Source organism: Stegostoma tigrinum, chromosome 23 (assembly GCF_030684315.1).
Source record: "Stegostoma tigrinum isolate sSteTig4 chromosome 23, sSteTig4.hap1, whole genome shotgun sequence".
NCBI lineage: Eukaryota > Metazoa > Chordata > Chondrichthyes > Orectolobiformes > Stegostomatidae > Stegostoma > Stegostoma tigrinum.
Window position 1 is genome coordinate 30,848,619 of NC_081376.1, and position 27,342 is coordinate 30,875,960.

The window sequence follows — 27,342 nt, forward strand, 5'->3', positions numbered from 1 at the left end:
GCTGAGGAATCTCAGAACACACAGTGCTCTTCAGCATGATAAGAGAATGTACAGAGAATACTTAGTGACCTTTCAGAACGTTTAAAACATAGTGTTGCTAAGGATGTGCCATCACATTATATAGATATTTTCCTAATCAGCCTATACAGAGGTAGTTTCACCAACCTGTTCAAAGATGTTGCAGCAAAATTGTGGAGCAGGTGGAACTTGAACTGGGGCTTTCTGGCCCAGAGGTAAGAACATTAACGATACACCAAAAGAGCTTCAAAAGATGCTGCTTGGCCTGCTGCATTCATCCAGCTCCACACACTGTTATCTCAGCCTCCAACACTAATATGTGCAGCTCCCAATCAATAAGGACAGGTAGAATTGGCAACTGAAGGCAGTGTCTTACAACCCTTTATTTCATTCTTAAGAACATAGAACATAGAACAGAACAGCACAGAACAGGCCCTTCAGCCCACAATGTTGTGCCGACCATTGATCCTCATGTATGCACCCTCAAATCTCTGTAACCATATGCATGTCCAGCAGTCTCTTAAATGTCCCCAATGACTTTGCTTCCACAACTGCTGCTGGCAACGCATTCCATGCTCTCACAACTCTCTGTGTAAAGAACCCACCTCTGAAATCCCCTCTATACTTTCCACCAACCAGCTTAAAACTATGACCCCTCGTGCTAGCCATTTCTGCCCATCAACTCTATCTATGCATCTCATTATCCTGTATACCTCAATTAGGTACCCTCTCCTCCTCCTTTTCTCCAATGAAAAAAGTCCGAGCTCAGTCAACCTCTCCTCATAAGATAAGCCCTCCAGTCCAGGCAGCATCCTGGTAAACCTCCTCTGAACCCTCTCCAAAGCATCCACATCTTTCCTATAATAGGGCGACCAGAACTGGACGCAGTATTCCAAATGCGGTCTAACCAAAGTTTTATAGAGCTGCAACAAGATCTCACGACTCTTCAACTCAATCCCCCTGCTAATGAAAGCCAAAACACCATATGCTTTCTTAACAACCCTGTCCACTTGTGTGGCCATTTTAAGGGATCTATGTATCTGCACACCAAGATCCCTCTGTTCCTCCACACTGCCAAGAATCCTATCCTTAATCCTGTACTCAGCTTTCAAATTCGACCTTCCAAAATGCATCACCTCGCATTTATCCAGGTTGAACTCCATCTGCCACCTCTCAGCCCATCTCTGCATCCTGTCAGGTAAAATAGCCCCACAATACCTTGAAGAAGTACCAATAAAGTGAAATGGGCTGCTACTTCAAATCAACAGAGGAGGGTGCCTAAGGAACAGCCAAGATTGCAGACAATAAAAAAGACAGCCGTGGCAAAATGGGTACTCATAGTGGTGATGGCAATTAAGAATTCAATGCAATAATATACAGGGTGCTCTGCAAACAAAACCATTCAACAGGATTTTGAAGATGGAGTTACATTTTGAAGACATAGTGACACAAAGGCTCCTGTTGTCTAAGACAAGCTTTTAATCTTCCTCCTTCCACATGAATAGATGTCAATCCGAGGAGCCCTTCTGCCTCACCATCACACTTTCAAGAAGAGTAGCAGATCTCCAAAGAAGTACTGTCACACCTTACAAACATTTCCAGTTAATTACCTCAGTGCATTCTTGTGTGTCTTTAGATAGGGCGGTTCTGAATGAGAAGTATGCAGGAACAACTAACAGTGATAGGGATAGCTGTAAGCAGGTCCTTTCAGAGGAGCAAGGATACTTGCAGCTCTGTTCAGCTGGGCAGCAACATCTCAGGAGTGACTGCAAATGAGGCTCTACCTAGACCAGCAGCAACTGATGTGCTCTTTCATGCCAGTGTCCCCAGAAGCTGAGCAGGTTGAAGGCAGAGACCGAAGGCATCCAGTTCATGCGCATCATCATTGCTCATGGCTTTGTGTGTGACAAGTCCAAAATTGAGAAAATCATAGTGATTCATATTGCAGCAGTTAGAGTGCAAAGAACTTTGCACTAATGTTTACAGGTTGAATGCCATACTATTTAGCATGGTTTGGTCACTGGCCAATAGTGCAGGTAATATAGCGATATCAGTTGTGTTCTAGTTGGTGCTCACAAACAGTTATCCAAATTGCTGACCAAGGTCAGAGGATGTCACTAAAGAGAATGAAGCATCATTATCATAGATAATGGGAACTGCAGATGCTGGAGAATCCAAGATTATAAAGTGTGAAGCTGGATGAACACAGCAGGCCAAGCAGCATCTCAGGGGCACACAAGCTGACGTTTCGGACCTAGACCCTTCATCAGAGAGGGATGATGAAGGGCCTAGGCCTGAAACGTCAGCTTTTGTGCTCCTGAGATGCTGCTTGGCCTGCTGTGTTCATCCAGCTTCACACTTTATTATCTAGCATCATAATCATGTTCAGTCTATATGACCCCTCATGAATGCAGAAGTCACACGGTTCCACAGGACTTTACCTGATGAAGGAACAGTGCCATGAAAGCTTGTGATTTCAAACAACCTATTGGACCATAACTTGGACTTGTGATGCTACCCTTGCAATGATTCACACAGTAACCTCAAGAGATATTACCAAGGCCATTTACATGACAAGAACAACTGCCACATGCACTCCCACCTCACGCAAGACAATTGAGCAACCTGTCACTAAGTCTAAATTCACTAGAGGAGCACCAAATAAAGGTGACCTAGTATAGAGGCTTATCTTCATACAGCAGGTAACTGATGTGTTGTCTTCTTGTAACTATGTGCTGTTTTCCTTGAGGAGTACCGTATTATTATTGACATTTGTGAGCTTCCTTGCTTCAATAGCAGGACAAGGATAGAGGTGTGAGGTGGTGAAGGAGGGCACAGGGTCCTTAAAAATGACAGGGAAGCCTCAGGACAGATGTGTTCCTTCATTAACAGTAAGATTTTACATGTTCCAGGCAGCAGTTTGGAAATTTTCGCAGAGTCTTTGTCAGAACACAATATTCATTCTGGTCAGACGAACTCTGAAACATTGCTAAATCTCATTGCTTCTGACATTCATGGAATCTTGAAGAGACTTTTAAGCCCATGCTCAGCCATGCCACCTCTCTGTTCAGCTAAATTGTCTCCATGTTCAATGTCTTTGCCTCTTATTTGTTCTTTTTTTCCTTGGCTGACCTCTGTCTCTCCAGGGTTCAATCTCTTCAAATTGTACACGTCTCTAGAGGATCATAGTAGAGTCAGTAACAGACCACTACATTTAGCAAGACCCTTGCAGAGTCCAATGAATAGTCATACTGAACTCAAAACCTAAACTGTGTTTCTCTCTCTTCAAATGCTGCCAGACTTCCTGAGTTTCTCCTGCATTTTCTGCTGTTAACTAGCACTGCAAGGTAGGAGGTCTTCTGTCATGACAGCACAATGTCTGTTACCATTTACCTGAAGAGATCAATCTCCTGAGGCACAGTGTCTTGGTCACCTCCAGTTAGCTGCATCTTCTGAATGAGATACTAAGCTGCTAGTGTGACCTCCACCTCTTTTCTGCTCCTTATTCCCTCTTGCATATACCCCTGATGTCCAGACACTGTGCTTTCTGCAGATAGTGTTACTCCTCAACATCTCTGCATCCAAAATTTGAGCTTCCATTGCCAGTTCCAATTTACCCTTGATTAAGTAGCACCCAAGTATGATTTGCAGCCTTGCCCTTACCCTTGTACACCTATAATTCCTTAAAGATGACAATACTGCCTCAGCAGTTAACACAGTCTCATCACCTGTGCTGCTACAATGGTGCCTCTCTAGCAATAGACAGGGTCCAGTCAGCCCTCATTTACAGGGCCTAACTAATTATTCGGGGTGGTCATGACTGGATTCCCACGATATGTCCACCTCATACAACTAACGCAACCCCTGAAAATCAAAACAGTCCTCTAAATGAGCTCTTTATCCATGTTAAATGGCCTTTGTCTTGGATTAAGTGGATCTTAAGGACCAGATCATGTATCCAACATCCCAAAAACCTTATAAAATCGGCCTGCTAATCAGTATTGGCACTTTTGGACCCTGTCCACCTCTCACCTGAAATTTCAACCCCAAGTCCTATCCATCCGTTGCTCCTGAGCTTACTGACCCAATCTACCTGCTAATTAAACAAAGTCTCAATTTTAGAACACATTCTTTTTTAACTTCCTCAACAGTCTCACCCTCCCCATCTCTGTCGCCATTCCAGTCCCATTACTCTCTAAAGATTCTTACACTCCTGCAATTGTTGTCTCTCGTGTAGTCCTACTTTTATTGTCTCCCTATTGGTGGTTATGCATTCAGCTGCAAGCATCCTAAGTTTTGAAATCTCTCTTAAAATCTCACTGCTTCTACCTCTTGTTCCTTCTTTAAGGCATTGCTTAGAAACTACGTCTTCAACAAAGCTTTGGACTATCTTTTGATGTCTCTTATGTAAGTTTTTATGTGTTTGATAACATTCCTGGGAAGGGCCTTGGGCCTTTTTATCCATTAAACATGTTATATAATGGAAGTTGTTGTGGCTGTTGAACGGTTCCTGGATCTGGACCAATAGAGAAGACAGTGCAGGAATATTTAGAAATAAATATGAAGAAAAATAAAGAAGGGTCCTAACCCAAAACATCAACTTTCCTGTTTCTCTGATGCTGCCTGACCTGCTGTGTTTCTCCAGCTCTACACTGTGTTATCTCTGATTCCAGCATCGGCAGTTCTTACTATCTCTGCAGGAATATTTACAAGTTTTGATTCACTTCAAGGATCTCAAAATGTTTGTATTGCCCTTTACCTTAGGAATTTAAACAGGTAGTGTCGAGCCATTATTGTACACAAGCCACAGAAACAGATCGTATTCCCAACCAGGTAATTTCTTCATTTTGAAGTTCATTAACCGTTAAGACCTGGTGAAGAAGAGTGAATCAACTCTCCTCTTTGCAACCTCTTCGGTTGGCCTCAAAGACTTAATGACTTTGTTAACATAGATACACCTCATTTCAATTAAAACGTAGCCAACTAGTTCACCACAAACAATTAAGGGCCAATTATGAAGATTTATTGAATAAACTGATATTTTATTACTTGCTAACCCGAGTAAAAATAATGAAAACAGAACATCAGAAACATACACAAGCACAAAGTTTAAAAGGGGTTACAGTCCAGTATAAAATGGAAGGAAAAGTAAATTATAGTCTGAAGTCCTTCAGGTGTTCTTGAGGGAGTAAGTTTTAACTTGATAGCACGGGTGGTTGGGTGCATCCTGAATTAACAGCAGCTTGGAATATTACACATACTTTTGAGTGCTTTGTGATTGGATGTTTCTCTCCACTTTGCATTTTTATCAAGTGCTTTGTCTGTTGAGAGACAGTAGAGAGAGAAAGAAAGAGGCCTCTCCAATTTCAGTTACAAATCCATCATGCTCCTCTGCCAAAACTAATCTCCCTGAAATGCAGTTAGTTTGCACATTTTAACATCTGAATTCTTATTTTCCAAGACGGTTAATCACAGGCAGGGATTTTTGATCTCCAACATGTGAACTTTTCATGAAGGTATAAATAAAGCTGAGGGTATTAATCTGATTGAAGAGAATGAAACCACTCAGTAACATGTTAGTTTCAGTTCAGACTGATTCGTGTTTTATTGATGGTTTCATGAAGGTTGGTTCAATATGTAGTGAAGTGATCACTGTGGCAATTTTTAAGTCAGTGTTTTCCTCTTTGAACCAATTACAGTCCACAGAAGCCCCAGGCATTCAAATCAAATGAAAGAAATCAAAAATTGATCATCCATATTTTACCACTATCACGAAATAACACTTTATCAACTGGCTTTCCCAGAAGTCTTTTCTGTTATGTTGCCCTGCAAAAACCTGCCGTTAATCTCTGTTTATTTGATATTCTGTATTCTCCACTTCTAAGCCACAGTCCAACTCCAAACATTTGCTGCTGGCAAGGCATTCAGCCTGAAATATCTTACCTTGTTGGTCAAACAGCTTAGACAAAATGCACACTACTGCTCTTCCCAGATGTGTCCACATCCCTCGGACCATCCTCTAGCCATTCTCTAACAATTTCATTCTGGTTATGCTGTCTCTACAGCAACAACTCTAAACTTAAGATAAACCCAGTCCATAAAATACTCCATTAGGTGGCTTCATGAAATAAGGTTTCCTGATGTAAAACACTTGAGAACAATAGAAATAACTGAGCAACCACAAGTGATTCAATGGAGGTCATAACCACCTCACACATGAAAAAAATTGTGCGTGTGGCTGGGCTTATGAGTGAACACATCATGACAGAAGATACCTCTATAACAGAACTTGACAGGATACTTGTATCTACATATTTTTTGTATATTCATGGAATGAAGTATCTCTGTCTATGCTAGCATTTATTAATCTTCCCTTCAGAGAGTGCAGGTGAGGCCACCTTCTTGAAGTATTGCAGATACGTGATGTAATTATACCCATGGTCTATCAAGGAGAGGATTCCAAAATTTTCATCAAGTGTAAAGACAATAAAGTTCCAAGTCAGAATGGTTGGCAATTGGAAGGGAACTTGCAGCAGTTGTAGGTGGTGTGCTTCTCATGGGTAGGTTTTTAAAGGACATCGAGCGATGTGGGCTATGAATTGACAACTTGCTGTATGGCGTATCCTTGCCTCAATGTCTGAATTCTGCCATGTGTCACATGTTTATATGGCAAACAAATTTGTAAAGTCAAGGGCGAGCAGTCCTCACTGAAGTTCAGGGAGACAACCTTCAGTAAGAGGTTCCTGGCACAGTGGTTTAAGGGAAGCATCCAAAACAGGTCCAGGGCATTGGTCATGGTATTTCTGAACAATTGAACAAGATGGAGGGGCACGGCTTCTGAGCTGGAGCTCTTCCACTCCACCTGCTTTTCTTATTTTTTCCTCTCTATACCTTTACTTACCTCTTGTCCTGAGCTCGGACAGCATCGACAATGACGGAAGACCTTGGCAGACGACAAATGGACCCAGTGCGTGGACCTTTAGCCCAGTGTAGAGAAGAGTGGGTCCAGCGTGGTTTGAACCCTTACTTACTTTTCCAGGGTGAACACAGGTCTAGGCATTAGAATTGGCAGAGGCAACGTCAGCGACATAGGCCCAGTGGTAAAAGGTGGCACCTGAGGATCCGTGACTTCTCCATTCATTGGGTGCAGCACTGGTGGCAAAACGGCATCACAGTGACATCAATGAGGTAAGCCCAGCAGTGAGGGATGTGATTCTGACATTGGTGGGTCCGACACAGGCAGCAGGAAGGTAGTGGTGGAGGAGCATCAGCCTAGCGGCAATAGATGGCATCTAATGATCATGACTTCAATACTGGTTGGGTCCGCTGTACATGGTGGCAAAACAGTGGGGGAGGGAAGACGGTGCAGGCATCAACAGTGATAATCTGACTCAGGACTGACAGACTCTCTTCAAGTTCTATCTTTTTTTCCTTATTCTTAAATTATTCAGAATAGTACAGAATCATGGTAACAAATCAAAGCTTTTCACTACGTTTTATTGTATTCTTATTGTAAAATACAAGTGACAATAGGATCATTCATTCACTCAACCTTTAAAGTTGATCAGGATCAGAATCTTCTCCTTGTAGTGGGTGGGAAGCCAAATCTGAGGCAACCCACAACCTGTCTTAGCTCTTTCTGCTCTATTGTAGGCTTTTTTTCTTCAGGACTGAGGGAATGGCAGGGACTGAGGTGATAGGAAGAGGCAGAGCTGTTAGTGTGGTGGAAAAAGGTGGTGAGACATGAGTCTTGCTGGAAGATGAGTGCAGTAGCAGAGGTGGACAGAGTGTGAGATAGCAAAGAGAAGATGGTGATGAAGAAGAGGACTGAATTGCAGACGCTGGAAATCTGAAACGAACACATAAATTGCTGGAAAGACTCATTAGGGCTGGCATCCTCTGTGGAGAGAAATCTGAGCTAACAGCTCAGGTCCACTGATCCCTCTTCAGAACTCAGAAGATGGTGACACTTGCATTAGTGGAGTGGAGAAGGACACATCTTCTCCGACACTGCTGGGCATTCCCCCAGGCGATTTAGACCACATTAACCCAGGTGGCACCCTCAAACCAGACTTCGGTTTCGTGGCCTCCTCTGGAGGAAGATGATGTCCCTCCTCTGCATCACCCCATCCACTAGGACTTCTAGGTCTCAGTCCACAAAGTAAGGCACCAATTTTTCCTTGTCTGCCATGTCCAAGGCTAATGTCATAAACCACAGAGGGCAGCTCCGGAATGATGGTGCTTGACCAGCTGTACAGCAGCCATTTAAGGATAATGTCAGTGCCAGAAAATGCAGGGTATCTTGGGATATATCTCAGTGATGAGTACTTCCGATTACTGTAAGTGGGAGGATCAAGCTAGCATCAGGCAATAGGGGTGTCATAAAACCACAGTAGGGAGTTAACAATGCAATTTAGGACAATAGTATGAGAAAATATGCTAAGCCTCACAGAGAGAAATCCGCTATAAAACTTGTCAAAAATGACAAAGATTCAGCCTCTTGCATCAGCTGCCCTTTTCCTTCTTAGTAGTAGAAATCAGAAGTTTGGAAAGAGGTGTCAATGCATGCTTGAAAAGATGCTGCATTCCACCACCTAAATACTACATAAATAAAAACCAGAAGAACTGCGGATGCTGTAAATCAGGAACAAAAACAAAGTTTCTAGAAAAGCTCAGCAGGTCTGGCAGCATCTGTGGAGGAGAAAACAGAGTTAATGTTTCAGGTCCGGTGACCCTTCCTCAGAACTGATGGTGGCCAGGAAAAAGTCAGTTTATATGCAAAAAATAGGGAGGTGGGTGGGGTAGCATGTAAACGATAGGTTAGCCAGACTGTCCTACTGTCTTTCTCTCTCTTTGGGTTCTATCCTATCATTTCCTCCCGACCCCACCCACCCCCCTATTTTCTCCCAAAAATGGTGAGTCTAGGGTATCACCTGTGAGGAATTCCACAAACAAATGCAAAGTACTACAGATGCCAGAAATCTGTTACAAACACAGAAAATGCTGGAACAAAAACAGAAATTACTGGAGAAACTCTGCAGGTCTGGCAGCTTCTGTGAAGACAGAAACAAAGTTAGCACTTCGGCCTAATACAAATCTTCTTCAAAGCTGAAAAGCATTGGAATATTGTGCTTTTTATACATTTGAAAGGGGCAGTGGAGCAGCAAGGGGAACAAATGGTGTGGAAAGTTAATGAGAAAGAAAAGGAATCATAGAATCCATACAATGCAGATAGAGGCCACTCAGCCTATCAAGTCTGCATCTAAAGAGCGACCACCTGTAACGACACATTTGCCATGGCTAATCCACCCAGTCTGCACACCTTTGAGCTATGGGAGGAAACAGAGGCACCCAGTAAAAACCCACACAGACACAGGGAGACATGCAAACTCCACACAGATAGTTATCTAAGACTGGAATCAAATCCAGGAGCTTGTTAACCACTGAGCCATTGTGCTGCCCAAATTATATTTGTTGGTGAAAGAGAAATAGAGATACAAAACAAAAAAATAAAAAAGACAAGACTACAGGTGAAGGAGGGCTGTCACGTTGTACATCAGAATGTAAGTACATACTGGATTACTCACTCTACGAAACCTGCTCTACTCTTTTGCTAATTATAGCAGCTCCATCTTTAAATCTCAATTGCACTTTTCCTCAACATCAGTACCCGTGACCATTCATAGACTGAGATGATGTTTTTGAAAAGGAAGAAACATTGATCAAAATACGTGCAGCAAGTACAGAAAATCAATGCAGAATAAATGAAACAGTTTGTACCAAAATTGCCATTTCATTCAAAGGCACCAAGTCAGTGTCAAGCAATTCACATCACCAGTTTTAATTGTGATAAGTAAACATTTTGGACATCAAAGGTTATGTTCAACTGTTCCGTTTTGAAAGACAATGTTGTTAGTATATTCCCAAGTCTGATTCCAATGTCAGTAACTGTTTTTGAGAGCAGAGTAGACAGAAGGAAAATTGAATGTATAACGAGAACTGGAAGTCTTTCTCACATCACCTTGGAAGATGGCACATGGTAAAAAAAACAGAAAAGCAAGGAAACAAGCCATTCATCAAAAACTCAGATAAGTAAGTACAAGTCTTGCCACTGCTGTGGATATGAGTCAACAATTAAATAAGTGTGGTCTCAAGTTAAAAATCTAACACCTCAAGGACTCAAAGATTTTCAAGTGTATAGTCTTTCTTCTTCCTGTCTGTACCTGACATTCTCTTCCTTATTTCCTTTGTGTGTGTGTGTGTGTAGTCATTATCGCATCTTTGTTATTTTTCTCAGGGTTAATAGGTAATAAAATTACTCATTTTTTACACTCAGAGAAAGATTGGGAATTGGTTATTTTGTTTTGGTCTGGCAAACTATGTTTTGATTGAGTTAACATTTCAGGTCCAGTGACACTTTCTCAGAACTCGTATTCTGAGGAAGTGTCACCGGACCCAAAATGTTAACTCTATTTTTCCCTTCACCAATGCTGCAGGACCAGCTGAGCTTTTCCAGCAACGTTGTTTTTGTTACTGATTTACATCATCTGCAGTTCTTTCGATTTTGTTTTATGTTTTAATTGATGTGTGATATGGCGTGCCAAAAAGAAATAAAAACATTTGTTGCAATTGACTATGGGGGTTTTAAAAAGAGGGAAGCCGACTTTGACATTGATACATCTCGTGCACTGCTGACAGCCTCTACAAGGGGTAAGTAATGGTAAAGCTTGGCTTTTGCTATTAAAGTCAATAAGTCCTTCTTCAAGGGAAGCTCCACTGAATGCCATCTCAGCTATTTAAAAGGTGTAACATGGACAAAGACAGAGTTCCAGGAAAGCAAATAAGAACCTGGAGGAGATACTGGCAGAGGTGGGCCGGACATATCATGGTTCTTCCAGACAGTAGTGTCTGTGTAGGCATGTGAGCATGGGTGTTTTAGCACATGTGTGCCTGGGTATGCGAGCATGGGTGAGTGAGCATGGGCATGCAAGCACGGGCGTATTTGGGGGGGTATAGTGCTGGGAGGTGGGCATGGGATGAACATGGGAGCAAGTGGCCAGGAAGATTAATTTTCAGCTCTTCAGGTTTCAATATGCTGGCAACAGTGGCACATGGCTAATGACCTCATATGGATAGTTACAATCAGCGTATGCACAATGACAGTTCCTTTTACTCTACCATCACCCTCAGACTGCTCAATGCAACACATCCCTTCACTCATCCATGTACACTCAGCATAACATCCACATCTCACTCCCTCGATATACCTCCAGCTTTGGCGGGCACATCAACCAGCCAGGTGCTACATAATTACTAACATAATGGCACCCCTCCTGCAGGTCAAAGTAGCAAACAAACGGGAGCAAATGAGAATTGGCAGGGAATAATGGCACCTGCACCTCTTGATTCCTATGGAGGAGCTGGCTCTCAGCATCAAAGGGTCAGATGGGGCAAAGCCCATGTCACATGATGTTCACAAAAGGTGTGACAATGTCAACAACTTACAGCATTATACTCTTTCATACCTCCTTGCTCACACCCATCCTGAATAATCTGAACCAAGTTGCAGACGGTGTGCCCATGTACAGCTTGCTTTCGACCCAAAGTTCTTCTATGACCCCAACCTTCTCCTTCTGATTTCAATAACTACTGCCTGCTCAGCCACAAAAGTGCAAGAGAAAGAAAAAGAGAGAGCATTATCGATGAAGAAGCCATGATACTTGATCTGGCAGCTACAGACAATAGCTCAGACTTGTACTAAGTGTAACTTTGAGATCACCATTCTATGATCAGTACATGGTGATTCACGAACACTGGGTGAATTGAAGCCACTCACTGAGATGAAGGATCATTAATTTTCCAGCTCCGTGGAGGATCAGGGTGCAGACATGTTCTATAGCAAATTATTCAGATGAAGGGCACAATGTCTAGCACTATTGGACTTGCATACTGGATATACTGGCTGGTCTGTCATACTCCTGCCATGGTCAAAGAGCACAATAAGTCCAATTCCAATCTGATAGAGGGCACCACACACAGCTTCCTTTCCCTGCTCTATAGCTCCATTTCTTGACATGCTACAAACTCACAGGCACTACCTTTGGTACCCTAGTATCTGCTGCTGCCTGTGTGTGGAAGGTCATCTGATCTTCTGCTCTTGCTGTGTGGATGCAGCAACATTCTGCCAAATCTGAGTACTTTCCATACGTCTCCAAAACCACAACAGAGTATTTCCACACATTTTGCAATAGCAAGAGCAGAGGTTTTCAAAACTAAACTTCTCTGCATGTTGTGTGCCTGGCCCTTTAAATTACATCAGTGCAGAATCCCTTGCAATCCAACTCGTTATGCACATGGTGTCCCACAAATTCTTTCAATGGAACTTGCATGTTCTAATTATGAAGACCAGCATCACATCAGCCAAACAGCTTTGTGATGTCAGGGTAATGTCAAATCAGTAGATAGAAAATAAGTAGATAGAAATTCTGACAAAAGGAAGAAAAGAAAATAACAGCATGCATACATAAAAATATTAAGCATTTACATCATTATTACCAGCCATTTGGTTGAGCTGACACAGTGTTTGGCCATCAAGTATCACGCCAAATCTTACACTTACCTTTCAATCTAAGTCAGAACATTCATTCCAGCTGTAAATGGAGTACCTCTACTCCATTATGTCCCTGCTCAGAATGTCAATTATGTCAAACAAATCCAATTTCCTATCAACTTTCCCATGATTAACACACTGCGCACAAAATGCAGACATTTACAAATGCGGCTGAAGTCTTAAAATCTATTAAACTCACGAAAAGTCATTATCCAAACATTTCAGTCCAAGGAAAGGCAATTTTCAAGAAATGTTCTTTGCAGCCAAAGGGCTGAACTTTTAATTGGCTATTCTGCATGGGGGGGCCATTCTCCTGGAATTAGTTTTCCTGCCTATTAACTAATATCTTGATAATTTGACTTGAATGGGGAATGTCACGCTGGCCAACTCTCAATAATTCGCAAATGACAAGCAGGAGGAAGGAGCAAGAGGACATTGTATGTGCTTTTAAAAGAAAAACTTCTTCTGGTGCGTTCCTGATTTTACTATAGTTGAAGGTGAATTAATAAGCTAGTTGGGGAGATGGATGGGGGAGGGGAAAAGGAAGGAGCCTGGCTGATAATGGGCTCCTTTGCTGCCTGTGGTGTTCTCCTAAGTAGCTTTAACCTACTGCAATAGCAACATGCTCTCCAGCTGAACGTCTGGCTCCTAGCTTCTCAAGACTTGCTTTTTACAAAAGCATTTTTTTTCCCAAGGAAATAAAGAGCATTACTGACAAAAAAAAGCAATGGACAGACTCTAAATGAGCACTATTTACAGCAGTTACCACTGGCAACGGAAACTGAAAGGAGGAGAATGAGCTGAAGCTCCTGTGTTTCTGATTTGACAGCCCCCACTAAAAGCTTTGTTAGTTTCTCAACACATTCCCAATGCCAGTAACAGGTAACAAAGTGAAAATAAAATATATTCTTTACTGCTGGTGCAGTAAAGCAAATAAAAAAATACACAGCCTGCTCTTCTGACCTGAGAAACGTAATGCTATAACAATAATAGTCTATGCTCTGACTGCTTGTGTGGAATGACTGCTATACCTCATTCATCAGTATGGGATGATTTACCGGACTACCAAATCTTGAGACTGGCTAACCCTCATTAAAAGCAGTATTTTAAAAAAGAGCATGAGTTTTTCTACTGAACTTTGTTATTGCAAAATTAAGTTCCAAGACTGTTCTTCGCCAAAAAATACCATTTCAGAGTGTGCAGCCTGTCAATGTTCCCATGAAGCTGCATGGGTGCATAGTCATACAGCAGCCTGAATTGTATTTGTAGAGGTCTTGTCTCATGATAAGTAGTTTACTTGCTCAACAGTTTGAAGCAAACTTGGCAATTTGAAAAAAACTGGTTTGCACAACAACTAAATTTACAAGTAATATTGGTGGCTATATGCATATTTTTATTACTTTTAAGAAGTCTTCTTCCATTCCAGTACTCCTCTCAACCATAGCTTGCAGTGTCCTTTCCTTTCATGTCAGATGCTGAGAACATGGAAGCTCCTGAGGTAGTGAAACAAATTAAACCTTCCTGAAAATGCACCACCATTTAAGCTGTCCCAGAAACATAACGGAGACCCCAGTACGCAGGAGTGCCAGTTCAGCCCTGATGTGGAAAGCTCTTTTAAGATAGGTGCAGGTACGATGGAACGAATAATCAACTTCTGTGCTGCAACATCACTTGGTGCTGACCTAGGAGGCCATACCTCCTCCTAGTCCATTCTCAAATACAAGTCTTTCAAGCCAATCAATTGTTTCAGTTAATTGTCTCAAATACTTTTGATGGAAGTCTGTTATACACAGTCAATATCCTTTGTGCCAATAGTTAACCTCTTTACTAAGATGTATGACACAAACCATATTTCCTTTGATAAACTTTTTTAAGGGATAATATCTATAGACAAGGAGCTCTGGCACTATGTTTGGTGGCCACTGAATAATTCATATGGGAGAAATTGCAGGGCGCCTTGCAGAAATATTTGTATCATCTATGAGCACTGGGGTGAAGTACCGAGGATTAGAGGGAGGCTAATGTTGTGCTATTTTTAAGAAATGCAGTAAGGAGGAGCCTGGGAACAAAGATCTCAGAGTCTGACATTGGTGCTGTGTAAGTTGTTGGAGGGAATTCTGAAAGATAGGATTTACATGCAGGTGGAGAGGCAAGGAATGATTAGAGAGAGTCAGCATGGTTTCGTGCTCACAAACTGGATTGAGTTTTTTAATGAAGTTACCAAAAAGATTGATGAGGGCAAAGCAGTAGATGATGTATACTTGGACTTTAATAAGGCCTTTGAACAACTTCCCACATGGTACACTAATTAGTAAAGTCAGATCACATGCGATTCAGAGAGAGTTTGCCAATTCGACACAAAATTGGCTTTAGGGTAGGAGTCAGAGGATGGTGGTGGACAATTGTTTTTCGGACCGGAGGCCTGTGACCAGCAGTGTTACACAGGGATTGGTACTTGGCCCACTTTTGTTTGTCATTTATAAAAATGATTTGGATGTGAATATAGGAGGCATGATTAGTAAGTTTGCAGATGACATCGACAATTGGTGATATAGTAGACAATAAAGAAGGTTATTTAAAATTACAAGGAGATCTTGATCTATTGGGTCAATGGGCTGAGCAGTGGCAGATGGAGTTTAATTTCAATAAATGTTGTAAAACAAACAAGGATGGGTCTTATCAAATTAATGATAGGGGCTGGGTATCATTGTAGAACAGAGCAACTGAGGGGTTCAGGTATATAATTCTTTGAAATTTATATCACAGTTAGACATGGTGGTTAAGAAGGCATTTAGCATGCTTGCCTTCCCTGCTCAGACATTTAAGTATATAAATTGGAACATCATGTTGAGGTTGTACAGGATGTGGATGAGGCCTCTTCTGGAGTACTGTGTGCAGTTTTGATTGCCCCATTATAGGAAGGATATTATCAAGCAGGAGTGAGTTCAGATAAGATTTACCAGGATGTTGCTGGAATGGAGGGTTTGAGATATAAAAATAGACTGGAAATGTTGATTTTTTTTCATTGGAGCACAGGATGTTGTGAGGTGACCTTATTGAGGTTTATAAAATCATGAGGGGGCATAGATAAGGTGAATCACAAGGATCTTTTCCCCAGGGTGGTGAGTTCAAAACTAGGGGGCATATTTTTAAGGTAAGGAGAAAGATTTTGAAAGGACATGAGGGGCAACTTTTTACACAGAGAGTGGTTCATGTGTGAACTGCCAGAGCAAGTGGTGGATGCAGGTACAGTTACAACGTTGAGAAGACATTTGGGTAAGTTCATGAATAGGAACATTTTGGAGGGATATGGACCATGCACAGGCAGGTGGGACCGGTTTGATTTAGGAACATGGTCAGCATGGACTGGCTGGATCGAAAGGTCTGTTTCTATGGTGTATGACTCTTATGATAGTATTAGTAATTTTTTTAAAATGGGCCCATAATTTACCTTGTTTTATTTCTCATCTTGATGAAATAATCAGAAGGACTTGCAGTATTTTTTGCTTAGAGGTATTCATCTCAAAGCCTTAATATTACTTTAATAGTCTCAGTTCAATCTTTATCACGTTCACCAAGAAAGGAAATGGTAAGCAAGCAGTCAGGAAAGGATAAAGGAAGGTCCACTGCAGTGGTTCATTCTGAAATTTTCCTACACAGCAGTTCTCAAGATCACAATTGAAACTGGCCTGATTATATAATCTGCAACACTTCCAAGCTACCAGCACTGCACTGTTCCACACTATACTAATTGTTCAGCCTTATGCATTCTGGTAAACATTCTGGGTAAACATTTTTGCATTCTGATACATTGTCTTAGCTAGCAATCAAATAAATCACAGAACATAGTGAGGTAATAAATAGCAGGGCCAAGTCATCCCAATTGCCAGGATTCTCTCATGTACACTTTCTTGATAAGAGAATAGCCAACTTGCCCTTTTCATTGATCTATGTAGTGGTGAAATAAATAACTCCAAAAATGAAAAGGAAACAAACATTTAACAAATCCTTATATATCACATTTTCTCATAAAAAGTGTGGAGATAGCCATGGCAAGGTCATTCTTAAATTGCAACTAAAATCCAAGATTTCAGCTCTCTTTATGGGCCACACAGTACACTACACAGAATTAAATCTCAGGGCTGCCTGACTTGCTTCATGTTTCCAGCATTTTCTGCTTTTCTTTTACAATATGGGCTATCTGGACCAGCACATCAAAAGACTGTTGCATGCTTTAAGAGAATTTTGTCAGGGAAACAGTGAGTGAAATTTCCAAAACAGTAACTTGACATCAGAGCATAACACTGAAAATACAGATTGGGAACATAGGGGTAGGAGTAGGTCATTTAACCCTTCAACTATGTTTTACCATTCAATAAGATATTAGATCATCTATTAATTTAATATGGCTCACCTTTACCCCATGTTCCCTCATCTTTTGGATAACAAACATCAGATAAATACAAATTTAAGTCGGTCAATGATCTAGCTTCACTTGTTGCTCATACGACACACATTTGTACAATATCTTGGGATTCTCCCTAATCTTATCTGCTAGTGCTTTTTCAAGCCCTGTCTTTGCTCTCCTAATTATTTTCTTTAAGTTCTCCCTGCACATTCTGTATTCCACTAGAGCCTCCATCAATTTGCTCAGTGTGTCTCTATACCATCAACTCTAAGACCAGGCAATCCAGTTCGTCCATCTAAGTACTCTGGAAAATTTCTCCAGTGCATCTTGTAGATAGTCCACAGTGCTGTTACTAAGCACTGGTGGTGGAAGGTGTGAATGCTTGTGGATGTGGTGCCAAGCAAGAAGGCTGCTTTGTCCTGAATGGTATCAAGCTTTTTGAGTTTTGTTGGAACTACACTTATCCAGGCAAGTAATAGTATTTCATCACATTCCTGACTTGTGCCTTGTAGATGATGGACACACTTTGGGGGGTCAGGAGTGAGTTACTCATTGCAATAGTCCTGGCTTCTGACTTCTTTTGTATCCACTCTATTTATATGGCAAGTCCAATTAAGTAACTGGTCAATGGTAACCCCCAGGATGCTTACAATAGGAGTTCCGCGATGGCAACACCATTGAATATCGAGGGATATGTGTTAGATTATCTCTTTTTGAAGATGGTCACTGCCTGGCATTTGTGTGGTGTGAACGTTACTTTACAATTGTCAGGCCAATCCTGGATATTGTCTGTGTCTTGTTTCATTTGAACATGGACTGCTTCAGTATTTGAGGGCTTGTAAATGGTGCTGAACATCGTGTAATCATCGGTAATCATCCCCATTTCTGACCTTATGTTGGAGGGAAGGTCATTGATGAAGCAGCTGAAGGTGGTTTGTTCTAGAACACTACCCTGAGGAACTCCTGCAGAGATGTCCTGGAGCTGAGATGATTGACCTCAAACATCCACAAACATCTTTCTGTATGGCAGGTATGCCTCCAACTAGTGGAGTGTCTGTCCCTGATTCCCACTGATTCCAGACGTGGCCTTGATGTCAAGGGCTGTCACTCTCACCTAACGTCTGGAATTCAGCTCTTTTGTCCATGTTTGAACAAAGGCTGAAACAAAGTTAGAGCTGAGTGAGTCTGGTAGAATCCAAACTCAGTGTCAATGAGCAGATTGTTGCTAAACAGGTGTTGCTTGAAAGCAGTGATGATGACACCTTCCATTATTAATGATCAAGAGTAAGCTGATGGAGCAGTAACTGGCCAGGTAGGATTCATCCTCTTTTTTGTGTACAAACATACTTCGGTAATCTTCCACATTGTCGGGGAAATGCCAGTGTTATAGTTGTACTGGGATAGCTTGGCTAGGGGTGCAACAAGTTCTGGAACATTTCTTCAGTGCAATTGCTGGAATGTTGCCAAAGCTGTAGCTTTTGCAGAATCCAATGCCTCCTACTGTTTCTTGATATCAAGTGGAGTGAATGGAATTGGCTGGAGACTGGTATCTGTGATGCTGAGAACCTCTGGACGAGGTCAAGATGGATCATCCACTCAGATATTCTGGCTGAAGATTTGTACAATCTTTATCTTTTGCACTGACATCTGGGCTTTTCTATCAAAGAGGAAGGGGATATTTGTGGGGCCTTATATACCTCAATTACATCTCTTTTCAGACTTCTAAATTCTACATAGTACACGTTTAAATGTCTCAATCTTTTTCATAAGACAAACTTCCCCTCAGCTCTTGAGCAAATCTAGTGAATCTCCTCTGAACTGCCTCAAATGCAACTCCACACCTCCTCAAGTATGGAGACCAAAACTGTACTCAACACACTAATGCAGCCTCACTACAGTCTTGTGTAATTAAAGTAACACTACCACACTTCTACATTCTATTTCCTCTATAAATATTATCTACTCCTCGCATACGTACATGAACACACATACACACAAAACACAAACACAGGTGTACGTTCTCCACTGTCTTTCATCTCATAATATTTTACCATTCCAGTTGAACAACAACATATGCCCTCACAATATTAGACATCCCCTTTAGTATTGTTAAAGGCCAACCAACAGACCTATGTAGACCTAAAGAGTGGTTACCTGGTACTGACTCATCTGGCCCTCCTGCTGAGGGAGGAAACTTTGCAGCTCCACTTGCAGATGGAGCCCTCGCAATTAAGTCATCGTCAAAAGACTCAGGCCTACTCAGTCAGTCTACTTCCAGGTCTTATGAGGCCTGACATCAGTTTCTTAAGTGGCTTTAGTTCTTTATGGTGATCCCCAGTAAAAACCACATGGAATGTTGTTGCATCAACTTCCTACATCATCACATCGGATCCAGATTTTACCAGCAGCTGAAGTCAAGTGGATATGTCATGCACTTGTGCAAAAATTTCAGTTGTAGGGAATTAAATATGGCGAATTAGGTGATTAAATGGACAAATGAACAGCATTTTATGAGCCTGTTGATGTTTCTGGCAAGTACATCAGGACAATGGGGCATCAGAACCCCAGAAGTTATTTAAGGGCAGCAACAGTTCAGCAGCTGAGGTCATTGCTGTATTTAGAAACTGGGATAAGACAGTTTGCCTTGACAAGAACACTGGAGCAGCATAACTGTAGCTTTTTGCGGCAAGGAGAGAATTTCAGATGCCCAGACTTTGGTTCTGTTTCAATATGCCATCTAGCTGCTGCTCTGTGGGCACAATGAGAGTTGTCTGGATAGGGTGGCTGGAGTAAGCACCTAGCCTTTCAGTTTGGCAGTCACTAAGTACCATGGGCATCATTCAGTCAATCGGTGGGTTCTTCAGGAAGGAGAACAGCTGAAGAAGGAAGGAGTTACAGCTGTAGAGATACAGGCAGCTGCAACCACATAGTCACCTTGTGATGGGGAAGGAGTTTAAGGCCAAGAGTAAATAATGCACAGATTCCAGCATGGACAAGATGCCCTGAAACATAGGTGTCCGGCCCTACAATGAATAACCATCAGGTATTAGAACTGTAGGGTTGCCAAAGACTGTGCTTTTAAAGAACATCACAGAAACATGTGCTAAAGTAGAGAATGAGCTGAGTCCCGTTGGTATTGGGGGTTACTCAAAACCAGTGCCAGAGAAAATCATCGTGGCCATAATTTCTATGGTTTGTTCCAGAAATCCACAGAGAAGCGCACATCATTACATCATGATGGTGACCACTGCCTTTTCTTGGAGAAGGGCCTGCTAATAAACCCATTATTAAACTGATCCAGCCAGTAAATCTCAGGTATTCCGTTAGCTGAAAGGTATGATATGCCTGACAAGCCTGATGCACCATTCGTTACAAATCATGGCCGAACTCACGTTGCAACCCAAACTTCCTGCCCACTCCCCATATTTGTGATTCACTGAGATTCCAAGAATCTCTCCATCTCAGCGTTAAATGCATTCGAAGACAGAGCATGCACAAACCTCTGAGGTGATTTAGATGACTGTCCTCTGGCAGCCTGAAGCCTGATATGAAGAACTCTTAGAGAGGAGCAAAACCTCCTATGTCCATTTGAGGTGCTGGTGTCACTGACAGAGTGGCTGAGAAGTCACTGTCCACAGCAGGAGTTCCTGGAGATGTGCCTCCGGATATGGTAGGCAGTTGCTCCTCCTCCTCTCTTCATTTACATACCACTGTGCTAAACTGAGATGGACAAGGAATTGGTTGGGAATCCAAGCACATTGTTCTTTTCTAGATAACTTACTGCTTCCCTCAACTCAAACAAAACGTGATGGCATGCAGGTCTCCACATATCTCTGACATCTAGGCTGTGGTCTGCTGGATCTGGTTCACGATAAAAGTTGAAAATTTCTCATTGAAAACAGTTGCATGCATGGATAAGAGAGAAATGACAGCAGTTACAGTTTGGAGGGACTCAGTCACGGGCTTACAGATGACACCAGAGCTAAGATATCAGTTTGGGGTTGAGCATGGATCTGGTCTTTTACACTCAACAGGGTGTCAGTGGCCTCAGCTGTCACAGTCTCCGATTGCTGGTCAGGCATGTGTATGATTGCCTCACCAGGCTCTGTTCTCAAATCCAAGCAGGAAAGCATACTCGACAACATGGTAATATCTGCATTGGTACAGATTGCAGTGGTGTAATTTGATACTACACCTGAGGTAGATACTGTCTAGACAGAAACTCTGTTTTTGTGGTTGAGCTGTATAAGAAAACTGGAAGACCAAAAGGATTTTGCCTCCCAAACACAGCTTGCAGAACTGGTTAAAGCAGGCCAGGCAGCATTAGAATGGCAAGAAAGCTGACGTTTCGGGTCTGGACCCTTCTTCAGAAGAGGAAACGTAAGCTTTCCTGGCCCACACACGCTCCCTGGCCTGCTGTGTCCCTCCAGCTCCACACCTTGTCATCTCAGACTCCTGCATTGGCAGTTCCTACTATCTCTTGTAGAACTGGCTACTGTTCAGATAGATCCATGAATAATGCAAGACATAAGAACACCATTATATTGATGTATGACTAAAGCTCCCTTGTGCATGTTTGTGATGGTACCTGATTTCTTCCAATGCATTCTTGCCTCATTATCCACATGGAGCAGCTGCCATGCTGTCCTGCCAATTCAAAAGCCTCCTTCTCCATCAGATGGTTATTGATGTTGTGGACCCTTCTCCTATAGGAACTTGGAAAAAGAATGCTATATGCTCCATGCGAATAGACAGGATGACTGAGTGGCTGGTGTCATAACTACAGACTTTGGGGCCACTCAAATGCATGTGGCATTGGACCACTCTGGAGAGACTTGTGGAGATTAAAACTACAAGATTTGTACCTCTTTACAAAGCTGAATTCATTGCTTTCATTATAGATACTGCAGCCTTAACCCACTGCCACTAGATGACACACTTTCCCTCCCTAACAAACATACTTGGACACCTATCCGATTGCTAACACCCTAGGGGAATCAAAGTACAGGGAAGTCACATTACTGTAACAAAGAAAGTCATTGATACAATTGTGGGGAACTGTAGACTTTTCACATGATCTTAATAAACACACAATGAGGAAGGGTCACTTGCTGCACAACTTCAGCTCTGAGCTTTGGAAATATTGCAATAACTACAGTCAGTATGGTGTGCCCATGAGGCTGAGAATTGTGTGGCAGCACATTCAGAGAGGTGGGCACACTGCAGGTAAGGGGCATTCAAGAAAATAGGGGTTAAGGAATTTATGATCACTAGACTCTCCAAGAAAACCAAGCAGGTACTGCAGTAGTTCCTTACAGATGTCCAACTGAAGAATTGGTCTATCATTCTAGATGCTGACAGTAATAGTTGGTCAGAAGATTGCAGCAAAAATTCATAGCACCATGGGTGGGCTAGGCATACAAGGAGGAGGGCAGGAAGAAGATCAGGACAGCAGCAGTGATAGAGGATTAATTTGTTTTGGGGTCAAAAATGTGTTGCTGCAGCAACTGAGGTTACTCCATTGTATTATTTTGCCTCCCTGTACCAGGATAACAATGTCACAGAACAGCTGCAAGGCAGTCTTCTAAGGGAGGGTGGTCAGCCAGAGGTCACGTTTGTACCAAGAGCATAAGATGATGCTGCAGTCAGAACTTAGGGAGATAAACAAAAAATTTGCAAGCAGAATCAAAAAGTAGTAATCACTAGTTTACACCCAGTACTACACACAAGGGAGTAATGAACTAGGAGGATAAAACAGACGATGCAGGAGGGAGGGCTTCAAGTTTCTGGGACATAAGACTAGCTCTGAAGGAGAAGTTATTTCTGCAAGGTAGGCACGTCTTTTTTTTAAAATTCACTCATGGGGTGTGGGCAGCTCTGTCTGAACCAGCACGCATTGTTCACCATTAGTTGTCATTGAGATGGTGGTGGTGAGTTGCCTTTTTAAATCGCTGCACTCCATTTGGTGTTGGTAGAACCACAAAACTGTTAAGAAGGGAGTTCCAGATTTTTAACCCAGCGACACTAGAGGAATGGTGATGTACTTGTAAGTCAGGATGATTTATGACTTCAAGGGGACCTGCAGGTGGTGGTATTCCCAAGTATCTGCCCTTGTCTTTTTACATAAAAGCAGTTGTGGGTTTGTAAGGTGCTGTCAAGCAGCCTTGGTGAATTACAATAGCGGATCTTGTAGATGGGAGGGATTGGGGGTGAGTGCATGTTTGTTGATGTGCCAATCAAGTGACCTCTTTTCTTCTGGATGGTATCATGCACCCGAGTGCTCTTGGAGCTGTACTTATCCAGATAAGTGAAGACAATTCTATCACGCCCCTGATTTGTGCCTTGCACATGGTGAACAGGATCTGGGGAGTCAGAACTTACTTTCTGCGGTACTCCTCGTCTCTGACCTGCTCTTATAACCAATGTATTTATGTGACGAGTTCAGTTTCTGGTCAATGGTAATCCCTAGGATGCTGATAGTGGCGAATACAGTGATTGCACCTTGATATTCAATAGCATTACAATGGTTGGAGTCTCTCCTGTCAGAAATCGTCATTGCCTGGCCTTTGTACTTGCCACTTTTCAGCAGCTGGGTATTGTCCAGGTTTTGCTGCATTTGGAAATGCGCTATTTCAGTATCTAAGGAGTTGGGAACAGTACTGAACATGTTGCAATTCTCAGACACCATCCCTACTTTTGACCTTATGATGGCCTGAAGGCCATTGAATAAGCAGCTGACGGTGCTCAGGCCTCGAACACTATCCTCAGAACCTCCTACAGAGATGTCCTGGAGCTGAGATGACTGGTCTCCAACAATCCCAACCACCTTCCTTGTAATTGCTTGTTCCAATCAGTGGAGATTTTGCCCCGATTACTACTAACTCTAGATTTGCTACGGGTCCTTGATGCCACACTTGGTCGAATGCAGCCTGATGTCAATTACAGTCACTCTCACCTCACCTCTGAAATTCAACTCGTTCATCCATGTTTGAAGTGAGTTTTTTAATGAGATTAGGAGCTAAGTAGCCATAGTGAAACCCAGACTGGGTGTCATTGAGCAGGTTACTGTTCAGCTGGTGCTACTTGAAAGTATTCTTGTTGATACCTTAATTGATAATCAATGATGCACTAATTGGCTGGGTTGGATTTGTCTTGCTTTTTATGTACAGGAAATACCTGGACAATTTTCCACATTCTCAGTTGGATGCCTTTGGAACAGCTTGGCTAAGGGTGCAGCAAGGTCTGGAGCATACCTCAGTGCCATTTCCAGAATGTTGTCAGAACTATAGCCTTTGCAGTAGCCCATGCCTTCAACCCTGATACACTTGCTATCACATGGCATGAATCAAATTGGCTGGAGTCTGGCATCTGTGGTGCTGAGGACCTCTGGAGGAGGCCAAGATGGATCATCTACTCAGATATTTTGGCCAAAGATTGTGTAATGCTTCAAGCCTAATCTTTTGCAATGAGGTGCTGGGCTCCCCCATCATTGTGCATGGGAATATTTGTGATGCCTGCTCTTCCAGGGAGTTATTTAATTATTCATTGCCATTCATGATTAGACATAACATGACTGCACAGATTAGATCTCATCTGTTGTGAAATCACTTAGCTCCTCTCACTTGTTGCCTATGCTGTTTGGCCTGGTTTATGCTCGTCTGTAGCTTTGCCAGATTAACACCTCATTTTTAGATAAGCCTAGTGGTGGTCCTGGTATGTGGTCCTGTACTAGTCTTCGAACTAGGACTGATTCCCTGGCTCAACCGTAATAGTAGAATGAGGGACATGCTAGGCCAGGAAGTTGTAGGTTGTGGTGGAGTATGATTCTGCTGAACCTGAACAGAGTTCAGGCTGAGTTGCTTGTAAGCTGTTTTGCTCATGCTGTTTGGGAGGTTGCAAGCTTACTCCGCAGGGGGGGAATAAACCGGAGGACAATGTTAGAAAGTACACAAAACACCAAGGAGACAGATAGCACCAGACTTAAGAAAATTAACAACTCATTGTATTGGAGTAAGGGAGAAGTTAAAACATCCTAAATTGTGGGTACATTATAACAACATTGGTGAGTTACTAAAGCAGATTGTCATATAGAATTGTGATGTTGTGGCAATAAAAGAGACCTGGCTGAAGGAAGGACAGAACAGGGTATTAAATGTTCCTGCTTTCAGGATATGAGAAAAGGCAAGAAAGAAAGGAAAGGAGGAAGAGTGACAGTACTGCATAGAACATTGCAATCCTAAGGAAAGGTATGCCTTAGAAGGTTCACGGATAAAATCAATTTGGCTAGAGTTAAGGAACAAGAAAAGTGGAATTACATTACTTAATGTAGTTTTAAGATTACCAACTAATGGGAAGGAAGAAGAGAGCAAAACTGTCATGTAATTATAGAGAGGCATAAGCATTATGGAGCAGATACACCGTGGGTCTTTAATTACCTGAATACAGACTGGGATAGTGCAACTATGAAAGGCAGAGAGAGAAAAGTGTACTTCAATTAAGTTCAGCAAAATTTTCGACAACAGTACGTGTCCAATCCAACATGAAACAAGATGGACCAAATTGATCAAGTGTTACTGGGGAGACATTTAGGAAACAACAGATAATTCAGAGTCGGAATGATTAACAGTGGGCGAGCAGACTTCAGTAGTGCAAGAACAAAGCTGGGTCAATTAGACTGAAGCCAAAGGCTGGTGAGAAAAATTATAACAGAACAATGGGCTACCTTCAAAGAAAAGGTGGTTCTGACACAACCAAAGTTTATTTCTGCAAAAGGAAAATTAGGCCACAAATCCAGAGCTCCTGAAAAAAGGAGACAGAAATTAAGATAAAAAAAGTAAAAATATGCTTATAACTGGTGTCAATGAGAAAATAAAATTGAGAACCAAGCAAAACACAGAAGGTTCAAAAGAATGTGCAAAGCAATAAGAGAACCAATGAACAAGTATGAAACAGACTGGTAGCTAGGATAAATCATAGAATCATCACAGAATCTCGACAGTGCGGATGCAGGCTATTTGACCCAACTCTTCGAAGAGCATCCCACGCAGACACAACCCCCCATCCTATCCAGTAACCATGCATTTCCAATGGCTTATCCAACTAGCCTGCATATCCCTGGACACTATGGACAATTTAGATTGCCCAATCAACCTAACTTGATCATCTGGGAGGAACTGAAGCACCCAGAGAAAACCATGCAGACATAGGTAGAATGTGCAAACTCCACACAAATTCACCCAAGACTGGGATCAAACCCAGGTCCCTGGCAAGGTGAGGCAGCAGTGCTAACCTCTGAGGGAAAGGAGAATCCCAAAGTCATCACTAGGCTCATAAACAGTAAAAGGTGGTAAAAGAAGTAGGGCCAATTAGGGACCAAAAAGGAGATTTGCATATGGAGGCAGGTGGGGGCATAGGTGATGTGTTAACTAAATATTTTATACCTGTCTTTATCAAGCTAGCAGACGTTACTCAGACCACGCTGACAGAGGAGATAACTCAATCACTAGAAGGGTTCTAAACTGATGAGGTGGAATTGGATAAGCTGTTGTCATTTAGAATTGACAAGGCACCTCAGATGATATGAGCTTAGTCTATATATAAGAAATGTTAAAGGCAACAGGTCACTTGTGGGAATTGTGTAAATGCCCCCTAAAAGTAACCGTATGATAAGCCAGGGTATAAGGAAGAAATAATGGGCGCTTGTCAAGAGGGTATAACAATGATCATGCAGAATTTTAACCGACACGGAGACTGGAAAAATCAGATGGGGAAAAAGTAGTCTGGAGGAGAAATTCATTGAATCTTTTTGGGACAATTTCTTACATAGCATGTTAAGATACCAACCAAATAGCACAGAAAACTAGATTTGCTTTTGATCAATGAAACTGGATCAATTACTGACCTCAAAGTGAAAGTGCCCCTGGGTAACAGTGACCATAATAAGATGCAATGTTTCATACACTTTAAGGGAGAGAGACAGAGGTACAAGTATCTTATTTTGATTGGAAACAAGGACATCTATAATATGAGCATGAAAGCAGAGCTAGCAAAAGTGGACGGGTAAAGTATTGCAAAGTTGGATAGAGCACTTGTGGATTGGGAGGCAGAAAGTTAGAATTTGGTGTTTGCAAAATGCTAGGGCAAAAGCATTGTATAGTCGCTTTAAAAGATGATGTACTTTTTCTGTGCTTAGAGATCTAAAACGGATGACTGTGAACAGCAGCTTGAAAGTTTGCAAGTACACACAGAGCATCCAAATTGAAACATTTGTATCAAAGATCATACGGTTAGCAGGCCAAGCAGCATT

The 27,342-nt window shown here is 42.1% G+C and overlaps 1 protein-coding gene across 2 annotated transcripts in view; it reads right to left on the bottom strand.

The window, feature by feature from the left end:
* Positions 1-27,342, bottom strand: part of LOC125462329 (ankyrin repeat and fibronectin type-III domain-containing protein 1-like) — a 753,498-nt gene that overhangs the window by 596,945 nt on the left and 129,211 nt on the right. The window contains exon 1 of one of the 2 annotated variants that reach the window (XM_059654042.1): positions 12,638-12,735. The exons of the other annotated variant lie outside the window; for it this stretch is intronic. The gene's annotated coding sequence lies outside the window, so the exon portion shown is untranslated. Of the gene's footprint in view, positions 1-12,637; positions 12,736-27,342 lie in introns of those variants that run through there. 2 annotated transcript variants of the gene reach the window in all.